Genomic DNA, 18158 nt, shown 5'->3' with positions numbered 1-18158 from the left:
AGCTGACAATGTAGTGAACTAATCTACTTCTAATATACCCATAACTTTTGTAGGAGCACTCCTCGAGTTAGCATACCATTCAAGATTCCCTTGTGAAATCTGATTAACTAGTGTGTATAACGCATTATATATTTTCTAAAGAGATTTCCTCCTACATGCTAAATCCAAGAAAATCTTGGTATTTGCTACAACCCCTCTAAGAAAGTATGAACAAGAACATTATTAGACTAATGATGGTGAGGGTAATTTCTTATTTTCCCCTTGAATCTCTGCCAATATTCATAGAGATTTTCTCCTTCTTTCTGCCTGAAACTTAGAATCTCGCTTCTTAAACATGCAGTCTTCCCTGATGGAAAGAATCAAATCAAGAACTTCTGAGTAAAATTTTCCCAAGAAGTAATGGAGAGTAGTGGTTCATCATGTAACCAACTTTTTGCATTCCCAATTATAGAAAAGGGGAAGAGAGTTAATCTGACATAATCAGTAGTCATCCTGGTGGGAATATATCTATTGCTAATTTCTAGGAAGGTTTATACATGCTGATGTGGGTCTTTATGGAAAAATTCAATAAATTTCTGAGCCGAATTCAGCAACTGCACCATGTTTTGCTTTAATTCAAATCGACCACTAGGCTTTGTCTGGCGGATTCTTTTAGTCGCATAGTTTGTGTGTGGGATTGCCATTTCACGAATAGGTTTGGCAGCTGCTTTAACTGGAGTAACTGGATTTACCAGAGCTGGAACATGTTCGTCATTTGGATCAACTGGATCAAAAAGATTAGGATCTCTATGTTCTACCATTTGAACCTACTGAATTGGATAATGATATCTTCGCTTCTGTTGATACCAATTCTTGTTCTGAATAAGGATCTATCAACTCTCTATCTCTCGCTAGTCTGTATTCAGCCAATCCTGCAAAAGTCATCCGCTAAGATAAAGTCGTTAACACTTAAACTAATTATCAAAAACCAAGTATTTATAGAATTACTAATTATAATAATCCCCAAAAACGACGCCAAAAACTTATTGCATTCTAAAGAACACACAAGTGCATGTAATTGTACAAGTAATATAGTTACTAGAATAGTCAGATATCATACTCACGAAGACTATGCAACTAGCAATTCAACCAACTTTAGTTTTTCACAAAAATGTATTCAATGTTAAAACGTATCAAGATGATTATGAAGAGTCAATATAAAATATAATTAAGAAATAATAATATGCGACAATAGAAATATAAGCAGGGGTTGTAAACAATATTGATGAGAATTCAAGGGTTGAGACACTTTTGAAAATCTTAAAAATCTCTATTCTTATCGTAGTTTGGTTAATAATTGGGTTATTAATTCACAGGATTTATAGTATGATCATGTTCTCCCTACCTCTAATGTTCTACAACAATTGGACATTACATCTACATCATTGAGTGGGGATAAGATAATCCAACTATATGCATGAAGCTCTCTTCTTTCAAGTAAACCAAACAAGGATTCTAGGTGTATCCCAATCCTAGATGCTAATTCAAATCACTATTTTGTAAATGATTAAGAATCTTGCTCCTTAATCTCATTGTTTTATCCTATGATTATCCTCCCGAATTCACATGGGAATATAGGTTTATTCAAATGATGGACATTTATCAAAATAGTAAGCGCAATAGATTAAGAACAACCCATATAATAATCCAACAATAAACTACGATAAAGAATGTCAAAGTGCAATCTTGTCCTTGGCCTCCTCTACAGAACAAGGGTGCTTATCCACTCATGTTTGAATTCAACATCAAAAATGAATAATTAACCCAACTAAGTAGTAATCTCGATATATTGAAGTTCAAAGAATCCTAAGAGGGAAATTGTAGTGTTTTTCTACTTCTACTTACATCTCCAAAGTGTTTCTAATTGACTTCGAATGTTCCTTTTATAGTTGGATAGTATTTCCTAATTTTTGCCCCTCACCATGATGCGGGGATAGTTTTTTACATCTAGCTCTGCAAAGCAGTCTTGTCATGGTTAGCTACTAGAATTAAACATCTAAGAAAATCCCTTCACGATGACTCTAGGGTAGTTTTCCATATCTAGCTCCGCAACGCGGTCTAATCGCAATGAGTCACTGGATTTTGCTATTTTACATATTCTTCCTTTGCTTCATTTTTCCCTTTCCAAGATAATTTCCAGTCTTCTTATCTGAACACATAAACCCCATTGCTTCGTTCATCACCGACTTTTTTTATGCATCCAAGTTCATCCAATTTCATCCTTGCATAGACCAATCATGTCCCTTATAAATGAAATGCAATTAAAGCTCAAATACAATGAGAATAACACATTTTATCCCATTGAACAAGTCCTAGTATGGGTGAATATTGGTGACTGGTCATATAAATATGCCAAAGATTAGGTTACCTCTGTAGTTTCAACATCCATGATTTATTTATTTGAAACCTATTCCTTAATGAATTTAGCATACCCGAGAATCTATTGTAGCACTTTTAACAATGGAATATTCACTAATAGGTTGCCAAAATTTGAAATATATTTCTTAAACTTAGTATCTTCCTCCTTTTTCTTAAGCCTTTGTGAGAATGAGGGAGAAATTTTGTTTTGATATAAAGGAATAACCAAATTTTCATCTGATTTTTGGACGATGCTTAAATTATCATGCATTTCCTATTGAATTGACGTTAATCTCAAACTTAATGCTCATTCGTGTAAGAAAGGGATGAAAATGAGGATGATCAAGCCTCTCAACTCAATGAGAGGTCAAATAAAAAAGAAAAAAGCACTAAAGACCACATTTGTGTGTCGGTAATATACACGTAAAAGCGAATGACCAAAATAACCAAATATTTTCCTAATATGCTATGGGTCGGCTTTCCATCTGCTCTAGATCTACTCTCTATCAACTCTTCATCTTCTTTGGATCTGCTCAATCAAATCAAGTGTAAGGTGACATTTTTTTATTATTTGGTAAATATGGAATTGAGGCTTAAATAGGGTTTTTAGATTATTTTCATGATCTCTGAAAATTATTGTATTATTTTTAAAGGAAGAACAATTTAGAGTGGATCCAAAGTTAATGATTAGTTCTTTCTATAAGAGATTTCTTGGAAATTAAAGATTATGTTTTCATTCCCTTTATTTATCATGGATCAATTTAATGGAAACTTTTGTATATCTTCACTTTCTCTCTTTATGAGTAGCTAATTCTTTATTGTTGGGGTTATGCTTTAATAGGTTGTGATTAGTACTTGGGTGTCGCTTATTTATCTTCCTTGTTAGCTATTTGTTATCGATTATGCATTTATTCCATGATTTAACAAAGAATTGGTGGTTGTAAACCCTAATTACCTTTGAATCCATATTATCCTTGAAAGACGGGGGTATGGGTAAGGAATAAATGTAAGTAATAACTTGAATTATTTCATTTCGTTGCATCTCTTTGACATAAGGATTTTAATTGAGGAAATAGATTGGTGAAATTGTTTCGCTTATGTGGTGTTGAAAAGAACCCATTTCTGAAATTAGGCATTTTACTGAAAGGTTGGCACTAATACCTCTAAATATAGCCTACCCATTATCTTAAGAAATGTTGGATAAATTCCTAATTACCCATGCATGAATTCACACATAAAATGGCGTAACCACAAGGTCGATTCCCAATTAATTACAAGCTATGTTTTTACAACCTCGAGATAATATTATAAAAGTAAAGAAATTGCTACCTTAAAAGCATTCCAACAAATCCCCAAGTTACATTATACTATTTTATACACATTATAGGCCAACTCCTAGTTGACTTCTAACACTTAAAGCCCTGATTTCCATGTCTTTACTCCATGTGGTTTGACCCAACCCCTGTTGGGTAAAATTTATATTGACAATGTCCGCTAAACCACTTAAAGAGTGTAGTTTTAGCCTTATAAAAATGAAAGAATTACCACTTATCACATGGGTAATCCGAGTTCGATACCCAACAACGACACCATTTTTTACATTGCTCAAATTACACTCTTGAATAGGGGTTGCGGATGTTGTCAATATATATTTTTCCCAACAAAAAGTTTAGGTCAAACCTTACGGAGTGAAGACACAAAAATCAAGGCATTAAAGTGTTCAAAGTCAACTAGGAGTTGACTCATAATGTGTATAAAATAACATAAATGTAAAATGACGTGATTAGTTTGAATGCTTTTAAAGTAACAATTTCTTTGCTTTTAAAATAATATTTGAGGTTGAAAATACTTATAGTGTAATCAATTTGGTGTAGATCTTAGGGTTATGCCATTCTATGTGTGAAATTATGCATGGGTAGTTGGAAATTTATCCAAATTTAGCTAAAGGATATGGGTAGGCCAGATTTAGAGTTATTAGTGTTGGTCATTCAGTTAAACACCAAACTTCACGAATGGGTTCTTTCGAACACCTCATAAATGTAATAGTTTCACCAATCTATTGCTGCAATTAACATTGTTATGTATAAGAGATGCCATTAAATGAAATAATTCAAGTTATTGCATATATTTATTGTTCACCCTTACCCCTGTCTTTCAAAGATGATATGGGTTTAATGTTAATAGGGGTTTGCAACTCTAATTCTTAGTGGAATCATGGAATAAATGCAAAACCCATAACAAATAGCTAATTATAAAGATAAATAAATGACATCCTTGCACTAATCACAACCTATTCAAGAATAACCCCAAGAATGAAGAATTTGCTACTCATAGAGAGAAAAAGTAAAGATATACCAAAGATTCCATTAAATTTCTCCATGAAAAATAAAAGGAATGAAAATCCAAGCTTTGATTTTTAATAGATCTCCCATAGAAGCACAAATCCTTCACTTGGGAATCACTCTCGTATGTTCTTCACTCCGTAGTAATACAATAATATTCAAAGATAGTTAAAATAAGCTAAAGCCTCTATTTAAGCCTTAACTCCAAATTTGCCAAATATTACAAATATACCACCTTGGTCTTGATCTGCTTGAGCCTAACTAAAGAAAATAGAGAGCGGATCCATAATAGATTCAAATTGTATCCATAGCAGATTAGGAGTAGATAGGGCTGTTTGGGTCATTTTTGCCACTCTCTTGTGCAGGTGGCTTCTCGACACACCTATGTTGACTTCAGTTCTCTTTTTCATTTGAGACCACTCATTGACATGAATGGCTTGCTCATCTTTCCTTTTAAATTCTTACCTACACAAATGATCATTAAGTATGATATTGACATCAGCTCAATAGAAAAGTATGATAATTTAAGCTAAAAATAAGCAAGCAAGCCATCTTATTATAGAATTATCACTGATGGAAGTTCTTCTATGTGGGGACCGCTTTCATAAGTGCACTTTAAAAATTGTCAACATGCCCCTTTATGATTATGGGATATTTACCCACAAAAATAGATTAATTTTGAGCTCAAATAATACCTTATTCTACTCAACAAGAATTTAGGGATTGTGGGGAATAATTGAGAAATTAACGATGAATTTAGCACAAACTTATGAATATTTTGATGAAGAAATGAGAAACCTGACCTTATAATCGCCCCAAAATCTTCTAATAAATGTTCCATGAATTTTTCACGCTCTTTAGGGCTCTAAGATCTTGAAATTTTTTTAAAATACGGATCAAATAGGCTAATGGGGCATTTAATTCAACCCAGGTTCCACTTAAGCAGTACCAGCCATCTCTATATGCTTTGCTTAAGAGGACCAATAGTGTAATACCCCGCATATTTCTAAGCTAGGAAGTGAATAAGTATTCCTACGTACGAAATCTCCTATCCTATGATTCATACTTGAGTACATGACTTACAATGAATATCCTAGTGATAAGATAGCTTATGATGCATTAATCATGTTCATATAAGTCACTTAAGGTAATACAAGCAAAGAGATTTTGAATCCATTAATTTTTAGTGTTTGATTTTGCAAGGGTCATCTTTGAATGAGTATAACTTGATCTTAATGTGGTATTTTAGCTAATTTATACCCATCAAATTTTAGAGAATCGAATTAGCTTTCCAACGATACCAATTTCTCCTTAATCCAATACCCGACCAAAAAGTTATGCCCCTTTTCGTGAGAGACAGTAAGCATAGGCGATTGGTTAGGCGTCGTCCAACCCAAGCATAGGCGATTGGTTAGGCGCTGCCCAACCCAAGCATAGGCAATTGGTTAGGTGCCACCTAACCTATCTTAGGCAATTACTTGGGCGCTGCCTAAGTCAGTTTCAGGTGCCAAAAACATGCCGTTTTGAGTTATTTTAAGGGTAATTAAGTATTTTAACACTCCTTACATGTCCCTAAACTTAACCCTATGAAATATAAAGCCTCTAAACATATTAAAACCCTATTATCATCTAAAAGATCATCATCCAAGAGCACTAAAAGAGAAAAATAACTAGGGTTGCATAACTAAGCTTGAAGATCCGATTTCAAGGAAATTGCTCTGTCAATCATCAAGAATCTTCCTTCTAAGGTATGCATGAGTTGATTTATGGATCCCTTTCATCCATAAAGCTCAAAAACCCTCTTTTTCATTAGAAGGAATGATTTCTATATTGTTGGGTGTTGATGATCATGTTGTTGATATTGGGTGACTCCGAAGATGGAATCTTTATATGTTTTTTTTTGGAATTTCATGATATCATATGAGTTGAAAACATGAAAATTTAGTTGTTCATGATGTATAATTTGATGATTTCACCTATTCTTAAGATGTGCATGTAAGGGGTTTGATAAAATGCCTATGAAACTAGAAATCATGCAATATAGCTAAATTGTGACTAAGTGAAGGATTCATGATATGGCCTTACGTTCCAATAACTTCTATGTTGATAATATGCCTTGTAAATGTTGTTGGAATACTCATGAACTATTCTTATGAGATTATGCTATGTTTACTTGCAAATCCTACCTATGAACAATATGTATAATAACCATGCAATCCACATGAACTTTCATGCTATTGGTATATGTTGCCAATATGATTATGCAATGAACATGATATTAAGATTGTGCAAGTACTTCCATGTGATATGAAATCCTTTCCATGCAATACATTGTTGATAACCATGCTTAGTATTATATCCCTACTTATGATATTATATATTATGGACTCTACCTTTATGATCAAGTCAGTCATGTGTGTCAGTTTCCTTTCATCAAGTCCTGGGGATACTTGTACCTAAAAAATATAGTTGTGTGCCTAGATCCATGTCATGTTTCATGATATCTAAACTTAAGCTACGTTTCTATAGACTTCAGTGAGTCATGTGACTCAGGAAAACCTCATGATCTTAGTCAGTTGTCAGATATCAGGAAAATTCCGCCAGTCAATAAAATTCAGTAAGATTAAATCATGCACAGTCAGTTATTCATGTCCAGTCCCTCCAGATAGGAGTAGAGGTTAGCACCGAGTGAACACAAGGATGGGGACTCACCCACCAGTTCAGGGTGTGATTCTTAGTAGTCATCCTTGTGTTCCAGAAATATGTTGCCAGCGTAGGATGAGACATCTTAGCCTGTTATATTAGGGTTGATGAGGTGGCTTAACCCGTCAGTTTAGGGTTTCCACCATTCTCATTGAGTATCCGCCAGATAAGGGTCACTCACAACCTATCCTTACACGTGGCATGGTATTGACACCCCTCCAGTTGGGGCAAAGATTGGACCCCAGCTTAGCCATAACGGCATATATAGGGTACGTCGATTAAACACTACTTCCCACAGTTTCAGTATCAGTCTTAGTAAAAGAACTCATGGTGTTCTTCAGATTTTAGTATATAAAAGACTATCAGATACAGTCGTCCATGTTATCAGTTTTAGTAATCAGTAAACCATGTATTAGATTATAGGTCATGCTATCACGTATTAACGGTCCCAGTTTCTATATATGTGTGTTTGCACTCCCACATTCATATTAGTCAGTTAGTGTTGTTCATGCATGAAACCCTTTATGTTCAGCCTACCTTCCTCGTATACTCAGTACTCCAGTTGTACTGATGCATTTGCTCTATGGTGCTTTCTTTTCATGTTACACCATAGGTTCCGAGACACGACCTCCAGCCTAGCAGTAGCGGTAGCATTCCAGTCACAGAGACACAGTTAGTCCTCATTGATTCGATTACAATATGATTTAATACATTTATTTATTTTTTTAATTTTGTTTTACGGACTTAGTTAGAGACATGTTCCTTCAACTCCTTATTCAGATAGTTTAGAGGCTTTTAGATTTATGTTCAGATTTACGTTCAGATTGAGTTATTTTGGGTATTTTCACCCACATGATTGCATTCAGTTGAACCTTCTGGCCTTAGAATTCTATGTATTCTGCATTATTATATCATGATTTACAGTATAGAGGTACAAATATCAGTCATGGGTTAGCTTGTGGTCTTTCGGGGTCGTAAGCACCATGTAGCATTCTTATTCACCAAATCAGGGTCTTACAAACTTGGTATCAGAGCCTAAGATTCAATAGAGTCCTAGGAAGTCTGAAATCAGCATCTAGTAGAGTCTTGTACATGGGTGTGTTGGGCGCCACATTTTTTTGCGGGAGGCTATAAGATGTTTTAGGAACAATCCCCTTTCTACATTATTTATGTCATGCTAGTGAGCATAATCACAAGATAAACTCTCAGTCTAATCCATTCTTCTCTTATTCCAGACCATGGCCCCAAAGAGAAGAAACCAGCCAGCTCCTCAGCCCGAAGATCCTTTGGGTGAACATGTTTTCCATGTAGAGTTTAGAGCCGCATTTACCACACTTGCTCAGTCCATGGCTACACAGAATGAACGGCCACCTTTCATTTCGGCCAATCAGTGGCCACTCCCAAAGAAGCTAGGGTTTAGAACTTCACCTGAATGAACCCTCCATCTTTCCATAGGTCTAAGTCTGATAAGGACCCTCAGGAGTTCATTGACAAAGTCCAGAAGGTCATTGACATCATGGGTGTTACTTCTATTGAGAGTGTTGAGTTAGCCGCCTACCAGCTACAGGATGTTGCTCATGATTGGTACAAATAGTGGAAGTCTGAGAGGTTAGATGATATAGGCCCTATCGAGTGGGAGGAATTTGTCACAGCCTTCTTAGATAGATTCTTTCCCCAAGAGCTGAGGAAAGCAAAAGTTCTTGTGTTCATCAACCTCAAGCAGGGGAATATGATAGTTAGGCAGTATTCTCTCAGATCTACTCAATTAGTCAGGTATGCTCCTTATGTGGTTACAGACAATAGAGCTAAGATGAGCAAGTTCGTGTCAGGGGTCAATGATAGCATGGTAAATGAGTGTAGGTTTGCGATGCTGATAAGTGACCTTAGCCAGACTCATGACCCATGCCCAGCAAGTAGAAGGGCAAAAGTTTAAGACTACGATGAGGCAGAACAACAGAGCAAGGTCAGGTAATTTCAACTTTGCTCACCCTAAGTCAGATAGAGAAAACCGTTCGCAGTTTTGCTCTAAGTCGCCATTCTAGCTCCTTCCTCTGCCAGCGCTCCAGTGCCAAAGTTTAAAGACAACAATAGAAACAAAGCGCTAGGCTCTAAATCTCAGGGTAGTGTTAGTAGTGCCCGAACGAATCCCCTTTCTCAGACTTGTGGTAAGAACCACAAGGGCATTTGCAGAGCCGATAGTGATGTCTATTTTGGTTGTGGTCAGTTAGGCCATAGGATTAGGGAGTGTCTAAAGTCAAGTCTTCAGGGTCAGCAAAATTATTCTACAGCTCAGTCCAGTCGTCCGAACCAGCAGGGTGCCATTTCAAATGCTACCAGTGGGCAACGACCAAACAGACTCTATGCTCTTCAGTTTCGGCAGGATCAGGAAAAATCTCTTGATGTCGTTAGTGGTACATTACAGATTTTCCATGTTCATGTTTATGTTTAGCTAGACCCAGGTGCATCTTTATCTTTTCGTACTTCATACAACCAGCAGGCGATTTTGGAATATGTCCCGAAGTCCTAGCAGAGCCCTTCTCAGTCTTTACCCTAGTAGGTAAAACCATCATAACCCAGTGGGTATACAGGAATTGCCTGATTATGATATCTCAGCAATCCACGTTAGCAGATTTAGCAGAGTTAGAGATGACTGATTTTGATGTTATTCTCGGTATGGATTGGCTTCATTCCTGTTATGCCACAGTCGATTGCAGAAACAGGATAGTCCAGTTTTAATTTTTTTTGAATAAGCCCATCCTAGAGTGGAAAGGTAGCATTTTAGCATTCAGGGGTCAACTTTTTTCCTACCTTCGGGAAAGGAAAATGATTTCTAAGGGGTGTGTGTATCATCTCATGCTTGTTAAAAATTCCAGTTCTAAATATCCCAGCCTTGAAATAGTCCATATTGTTAATGAATACTCAGATGTCTTTCCCGAAGATCATCCAGGCATTCCTCCCAAAAGGGAAATAGACTTTGGCATACACCTTTTTCCGGATGCTCAACCTATTTCTATTTCACCATACAGAATGGCACCAACAGAACTCAAGGAACTGAAAGATCAGTTGAAGGATCTCTTAGATAAGGGATTCATCAGAACCAGCATTTCCCCATGGGGTGCGCCAGTATTATTCGTGCATAAGAAAGACGGTTCTCTCAGGATGTGTATTGATTACCGTTAACTCAACAAGGTCACGGTCAAGAACAGATATCCTCTTCCCAGGATTGATGATATATTCGACCAACTTTAGGGTGGCAGTTACTTCTCCAAGATAGACCTCAGATCAGGCTATCATCAACTCAGAGTTAGATAATATGACATTCCGAAGATAGCTTTTCGTACTTAATATGGTCACTTTGAATTTTTAGTCATGTCATTTGGTCTTACCAATGACCCTATAGCTTTTATGGATTTGATAAACCGTGTGTTCAAGCAGACCTTGGACATGTTTGTCATAGTCTTCATAGATGATATTTTGGTCTATTCTTGCACAGAGTGTGATCATGCAGACCATCTCAGGATTGTTCTTCAGACTCTCATGGATCACCAGTTATTCTCTAAGTTCAACAAGTGTGAATTTTGGCTAAGATCAGTAGCATTCCTTGGCCATATTATTTTCCGTGATGGCATTAGAGTAGATCCTTAGAAAACTGAGGCAGTAAGAAACTGGCTCAGACCTGTATCTCTATCAAATATTAGGAGTTTCTTTGATTTAGCTGGCTATTATAGATGGTTTGTCGAGGGATTTTCTTCTATTGCATCTCCCATGTCCTGATTGACTCAGAAGAAGATTAAGTTTCAGTTGTCAGATTCATGCAAGAAGAGCTTTCAAGAGTTGAAGACTCGACTTACCTCTGCTCCATTTCTAGCTATTCTAGATGGTTCAAATGTTTTTGTAGTCTATTATGATGCATCCAGAGTGGGTTTAGGTTGTGTCCTCATGCAGCATGGTAAGGTCATAGCCTACGCCTTCAGACAGTTAAAGACACATAAGAACAATTATCCTACTTATGATCCTTAGTTAGCAGCGGTAGTTTTCACCTTGAAGATTTGGAGGCATTATCTCTATAGAGTTTATGTAGATGTCTTCACAGACCATAAAAGCCTCTAGTATGTCTTTTCCCATAAATATTTCAATCTTCGCCAGAGAAGGTGGTTAGAGCTCTTAAAGGATTACGACATAAGTGTTTTTTATCATTCGGGCAATGCCAATATTGTGGCAGACGCTCTCAGTCAACTCTCCATGGTTAGTATTTCTCACGTTGAGGATAGTAAGGAAAAGATGGCTTAGGAGATCCATCAGCTTTCCAGACTAGGCATTCGCTTAGTTGATTCTTCATAGGGTGGTGTATGTGTTCATAGTAGTTCAGAGTCATCTTTAGTTTCCAAGGTGAAAGAGAAACAAGACAGGTATCCTATCCTTGTCAAGCTCAAAGAGTCAGTTCAGAATCAGAAAGTCGAGGTTTTCTCCCAAGGGGGAGATGGTGTTCTTCATTGTCAGGGTCGTCTATGTGTTCAAGGTGTAGATAAATTGAGGCAGCAAATACTTACAGAAGCGCATGGTGCACGATACTCTATTCATCTAGGGGCCACTAAGATGTACCGCGACATACGGGAGATCTATTGGTGGAGTGGGATGAAGAGAGATGTTGCAGAGTTTGTGGCTAAGTGCTCTACATGTCAGCAAGTTAAGATAGAGCATCAGAAACCTAGTGATTCCATACAAGAGTTCACCATTCCTACTTGTAAGTAGGAAGAAGTTAACATGGACTTCGTGATGGATTTGCCTAGCACTCGTCATCAGCATGATTCAGTCTGGGTCATTATAGATAGAATGACCAAGTTAGCTCATTTCTTTCCTGTTCGTACTTCTTATTCTGCTGAGGATTATGCCAAAATCTATATCAGGGAGTTAGTCAGATTACATGGTGTTCCACTATCTATCATCTCAGACAGAGGTACCCAGTTCACTTCTTACTTTTGAAAAGCATTCCAAAAGGGTCTCGGTATGTAAGTCCATCTCAGTACAACATTTTATCCTCAGACAGATGGTCAAGCAGAGAGGACCATTCATACTCTTGAAGATATGCTAAGGGCGTATGCAATTGACTTCAAGGTAAGTTGGGACGACCACTTTCCTTTGATTGAGTTTGCATACAACAATAGCTATCATTCTAGTATTCAGATGGCTCCATTCGAAGCTCTCTATTATAGGTGATGTAGATCTCTGATAGGTTGGTTTGAATTTAGTTAGGCCTCAATCATAGGTCCTGACTTAGTATTTGATGCCTTAGAGAAAGTTTAGCTGATCAGAGAGAGACTCCGGGCTGCTCAGAGCCGACAGAAATGCTATGCATATGTTCGTAGAAAGGATCTTGAGTTTGAGGTCAATGACTATGTCTATCTTAAGATCTCTCCTATGAAGGGAGTGAAGAGGTTCGGTAACAAAGGGAAACTCAATTCCCCGTATGTCGGTCCCTTCACGCTTCGGAAAGGTAGCTTATGAGCTTGAGTTGCCTTCAGATCTAGCCTCAGTCGATCTAGTCTTCCATGTCTCTTTTCTAAATAAGTGCATAGGTGACCCAACAGTTATTGTCCCAATTTAGAGCATCGACATTCAGAATAGCCTATCCTATGAAGAGATTCCAATCAAAATCTTAGATTATCAGACTCATATATTGAGGAACAAAGAAGTCTCTTTAGTCAAGGTTCTTTGGCGAAATCAGTCTCAAGAGGGAGCTACTTGGGAAGCAGAAGAAGATATACGTACCAAGTATCCTCACCTCTTCCCCACCAATTTAGATCATGCTCAAGGTAACTGTTCTCCTTATTCGTATTTAGTTTAGGTTCATGTTTCCAGTATAAACATGGTACCTATTAACTGTTTCATACTCAGTCATGCATTTATGTGTCAATTATCCGTGCATCAGCTATGCACAAGTTCAGTATGTTTAGCATGTCAGTCATTAGATCAAGTTGCAGTTCTTCATGTTCATTTTAGGTTCTATTGTCTTGTATCCTTTCTCAGTAAATTCTCATTCAAGCACGAATGTTCCAAAGGGGGAGATATTGTAATACCCCGCATGTTTCTAAGCTAGGAAGTGAATAAGTATTCCTACGTATGAAATCTCCTATCCTGTGATTCATACTTGAGTACATGCCTTACAATGAATACCCTAGTGATAGGATAGCTTATGACGAATTAAGCATGTTCATATGAGTCACTTAAGGAAATACAAGCTAAGAGTTTTTGAATCCATCAAGTTTAAGTGTTCGATTTTGCAATGGTCATATTTGAATCAGTATAACTCGATGTTAATGTGGTATTTTTTTCTGATTTAGACACACTAAATTGTAAAGAATCGAATTATCTTTCCAACGATTCCAATTTTGTCTTAATCCAATATCCGAGCAAAAAGTTATGCTACTTTTCGTGAGAGACAGTAAGAATAGGCGATTGGTTAGGCGCCGCCCAACCCAATCATAGGCGATTGGTTAGGCGCCGCCTAACCTAGCTTAGGAAATCACTTGGGCGCCACCTAAGTCAGTTCCAGGTGCCAAAAATACGTCATTTTGAGTTATATTAAGGGTAATTAAGTCTTTTAACACTCCTTACACGTCCCTAAACTTAACCCTAGAAAATATATAGCTTCTAAACATATTACAACCCTATTATCATCTCAAAGTTCATTATCCAAGAGAACTAAAGGAGAAAAACAACTAGGGTTGTGTAACTAAGCTTGAAGATCCGATTTCAAGGAAATTCCTCTGTCAATCATCAAGAATCTTCCTTCTAAGGCATGTGTGAGTTGATTTAGGGATCCCTTTCATCCATAAAGCTCAAAAACCCTCTTTTTCATTATAAAGAATGATTTCTATATTGTTGGGTGTTGATGATCATGTTGTTGATATTGGGTGATTCCCAAGATGGAATCTTTATATGTTTTTTTTTTAATTTCATGCTATCATATGAGTTGGAAACATAAAAATTTAGTTGTTCATGATGTATAATTTGATGATTTCATCTATGCTTAAGATGTGCATGTAAGGTGTTTGATAAAATACCTAAGAAACTAGAAATCATGCAATATAGCTAAATTGTGACTAAGTGAAGGATTCATGATATGCCCTTACGTTCCAATGACCTCTATGTTGATAATGTGCCTTGTAAATGTTGTCGGAATACTCATGAACTATTCTTATGAGATTATGCTAAGTTTACTTGGAAATCCTACTTATGAACAAGATGTATGATAACCAAGCAATCCACATGAACTTCCATACTATTGGTATGTGTTTCCATTATGATTATGCAATGAACATGATATTAAGATTGTGCAAGTACTTCCGTGTGATATGAAATCCTTTCCATGCAATACATTGTTGATAACCATGCTTAGTATGAGATCCCTACTTATGATATTATAAATTATGGACTCTACTCTTATGATCAAGTCAGTCATGTGTGTCAGTTTCCTTCCATCGAGTCCTGAGGGTACTTGTACCCGAAAACTATTGCTGTGTGCCTAGATCCATGTCATGTTTCACAATATCCGAACTCAAGCTATGATTCCATAGACTTCAGTTAGTCATATGACTCAGGAAAACCTCATGATCTTAGTTAGTTATCAAATTTCAGTAACATTCCACAATTCAATGAAACTCTGTAAGATTAAGTCATGCACAGTCAGTTATTCATGTCCACTCCCTCCAGATAGGAGTAGAGGTTAGCACCGAGTGAACCCAAGGATGGGAACTCACCCGCCAGCTCAGCGTGTGATTCTTAGTAGTTATCCTTGTGTTCCAGAACTACTTACCCAGCGTAGGTTGAGATATCTTAACCCATCAGATTAGGGTTGATGAGGTGGCTTAACTCGTCAGTTTAGGGTTCCCACCTTTCTCATTGAGTACCCGCCAGATAAGGGTCACTCACAGGCTATCCTTACCCGTGGTACGATATTCACACCCTCCAGTCAGGGCAGAAATTGGACCCCAGCTTAGCCATAACGGCATTTATGGGGTTTGTCGGTGAAATACTACTTCCCACAGTTTCAGTATCAATCTTAGTAAAAACACTCAAGGCATTCTTTAGGTTTCAATATATACAGGACTGTCAGATACAGTCTTCCATGTTATCAATTTCAATATCAATCATGACAGTTATCAGTAAACTATGTATTAACTTACAGGTCATGCTATCACGTATTCACGGTCCTAGTTTCTATTTATGTGTGTTTGCACTCCCATGTTCATATTAGTCAGTCAGTGTTGTTCATGCATGAATGCCTTTATGTTCAGCCTACCTTCCTCATATACTCGGTACTCTAGTTAATCTGAAGCATTTGCGCTATGGTGCTTTCTTTTCATGTTACCCCATAGGTTCTGAGACACGAGCTCCAGCCCAACAGTAGCAGTAGCATTCCAGTCACAGAGACACAGTGAGTCCTCATTGATTTGAGTACAATATGATTTGATACATTTATTTATTTCTTCAGTTTAGTTTTACGGAGTTAGTTGGAGACATGTTCCTTCAACTCCTTATTCAGATAGTTTAGAGGCTTTCAGATTTATGTTTAGATTGAGTTGTTTTGGGTATTTTCACCCACATGATTGTATTCAGTTAAACCTTATGGCCTTACATTTCTATGTATTCCGCATTATTCAGGTGTAGATATCAGTCATGGGTTAGCTTGTGGTCCCTTAGGGTCATAAGCACCGTGTTGCATTCTGGTTCAGCGAATTGGGGTGTTGCAAATAGCTTTTTAATTTGACTTGGCTCTTCTTTATTGGACAATAGACCGGTAGCTTGATCACTTAAGCAACCGTGTGGACACTTAAGAGGCCCCCTCTTAGGCGAGCCAAGTTTGCTTAAGCCGATGCACTAGCTAGGAACTTCAAAAATTCTATGTATCCACTGACCACATGGGACTCATCCAAAATCTCGTGAATGCATACAAACTATGCTACCCTATTAATTCAATATTTCAAACTCAATGGCGACATTCGGTGGCGTTTTGATAAAAAGTGGACCCCACATAATGGGTTATTTTTATTAATAGCTGGTGAAAGTTTGGAATAAGTTTGAAAACCTTGGAGCCCGAACCAAAGGTCTTCTAGTGTAAATTTTACATTTTTGAGTTGATAAAAATATCAGATTTAGCCTATGAGGTTGTTTAACTTAAATGTTTGCCTAGTAGCCAATTCATACTAGCGAAGAGTTCAAAATAGAGAATTGGCTATAAAAACCAAACAAATGACCTAGTAAATGAACTATCAAATCTAGCAAGTCATAAATGACTTCAGGCCGTAATAGGAAAGCATTAAACAATGAAAATGAGTGAAAATGTAGAAAATGGCTTGGAGGGTCATTACGAAAAAATAGATAATACTCATCCCAAAAGTACATGCTTACATCATAAAAATTCTTTCTCTGGTGGAAAGTAAAATATTCTAACATCATTTCACTAACCAAGTAGTTATCAAAAATAGAATACCGGATAGACGTAGGTAGTAGCTTCTCATCCAAAAATGAGTCATCAAACTCCAACTCATCTTTTGCCTTTCCTTCGTTCTCCAATCTAGAGAGATGGTTTGCAACCTAATTTTCCCATTCCTTTTGATCTTGATTTCAAAGTCAAACTTATGCAGGAGTAATGATCACCTAATAAATTGAGGTTTGGCATCTTTCATCACCATAAGATACCTTAATTTCCATAATAACTGCATCTAACTGTACATGCAAGTGTACATAGTTGTGCAAGTAATAGATAGTCTTTGATGAACTAAATATACATCCCATGGGGATTTGGCGTTTAATAGACAATTGAATTCACATATTACTATCAAATCTAAATGTGTTCGAACAATCATTCAAAGTTTTACAACCTCATTGGTTACGTTATTTATCATGGTTGTAGATTCATGGGGTTAATATGATGATTATGGTCGTTCGAGCCTCTAATCATCTATTTAAAATTATCCTCATGACAACATCATAGATAGGGGATGTGGGAACTAATTCAAACAAAATTTTATTTCATCCCTTGTTTGAGCCAAATAGATTCCTATCCTAACTATGAGTGTTATACTTAATTCATCTAAAATACAAGAGAACATTTTTTATATTCCACATTTCAAGCTAATGTTACTCCTCCTGAGCTCACAACATAATTTGAGATATTTTCTAAAGGTGGTAAATAAATTGAATAATGAATAAAACAACATGAAAATGACAAAATATGATAATTAACAAGAATCAACTTGAATGTATGCTATGCAACCATATTCATACCCTCAACCTATAAAGAGTATTTTAACCACTCATAGTTAGACAAAGAATCACCATTAGTGAATTCTCTGTTCTCCTAAATATGTACTATATCCCATTTCCCATATCTTTCTTATTTGAAATATGCCAGTAATAATCACACAAACATACTCTCTTATATCACTGTTTACTCCACTCATCTCCACCAGCACTACTATAGTTTCTCACTAAAAACCTAGCACAACCTTGACATTTTATCACCTTAGTCAAGAATCATTTCAATTTAAATGTTAGAACTGCTTGGTCTCTTCTTTGATTGCATGTTTGTAACTAGTGTGAGTCCATTTATTGTATTTTGTGGTGTATAATTTATTGTGCTTCTTTATCATTGTAGATCTATGCTAATATTCATAGTTAGTTGTTTTGATTTGTAAATGGATTTGACTTGGG

General features: G+C 36.7%; 1 non-coding gene across 1 annotated transcript; it reads left to right on the top strand.

Annotated features, from left to right (window-relative positions):
• The first annotated feature begins 228 nt into the window (after positions 1 to 228).
• Positions 229 to 335, top strand: LOC124898210. The gene has a single exon (XR_007055186.1). It is a non-coding gene; the product is annotated as a small nucleolar RNA R71 (small nucleolar RNA).
• Positions 336 to 18158: the final 17823 nt, after the last annotated feature.

The sequence above is a fragment of the Capsicum annuum genome, chromosome 4 (assembly GCF_002878395.1).
Source record: "Capsicum annuum cultivar UCD-10X-F1 chromosome 4, UCD10Xv1.1, whole genome shotgun sequence".
Lineage (NCBI taxonomy): Eukaryota > Viridiplantae > Streptophyta > Magnoliopsida > Solanales > Solanaceae > Capsicum > Capsicum annuum.
The sequence above is the reverse complement of the archived record's forward strand: the minus strand, read 5'-3'. Positions and strand labels throughout refer to the sequence as shown.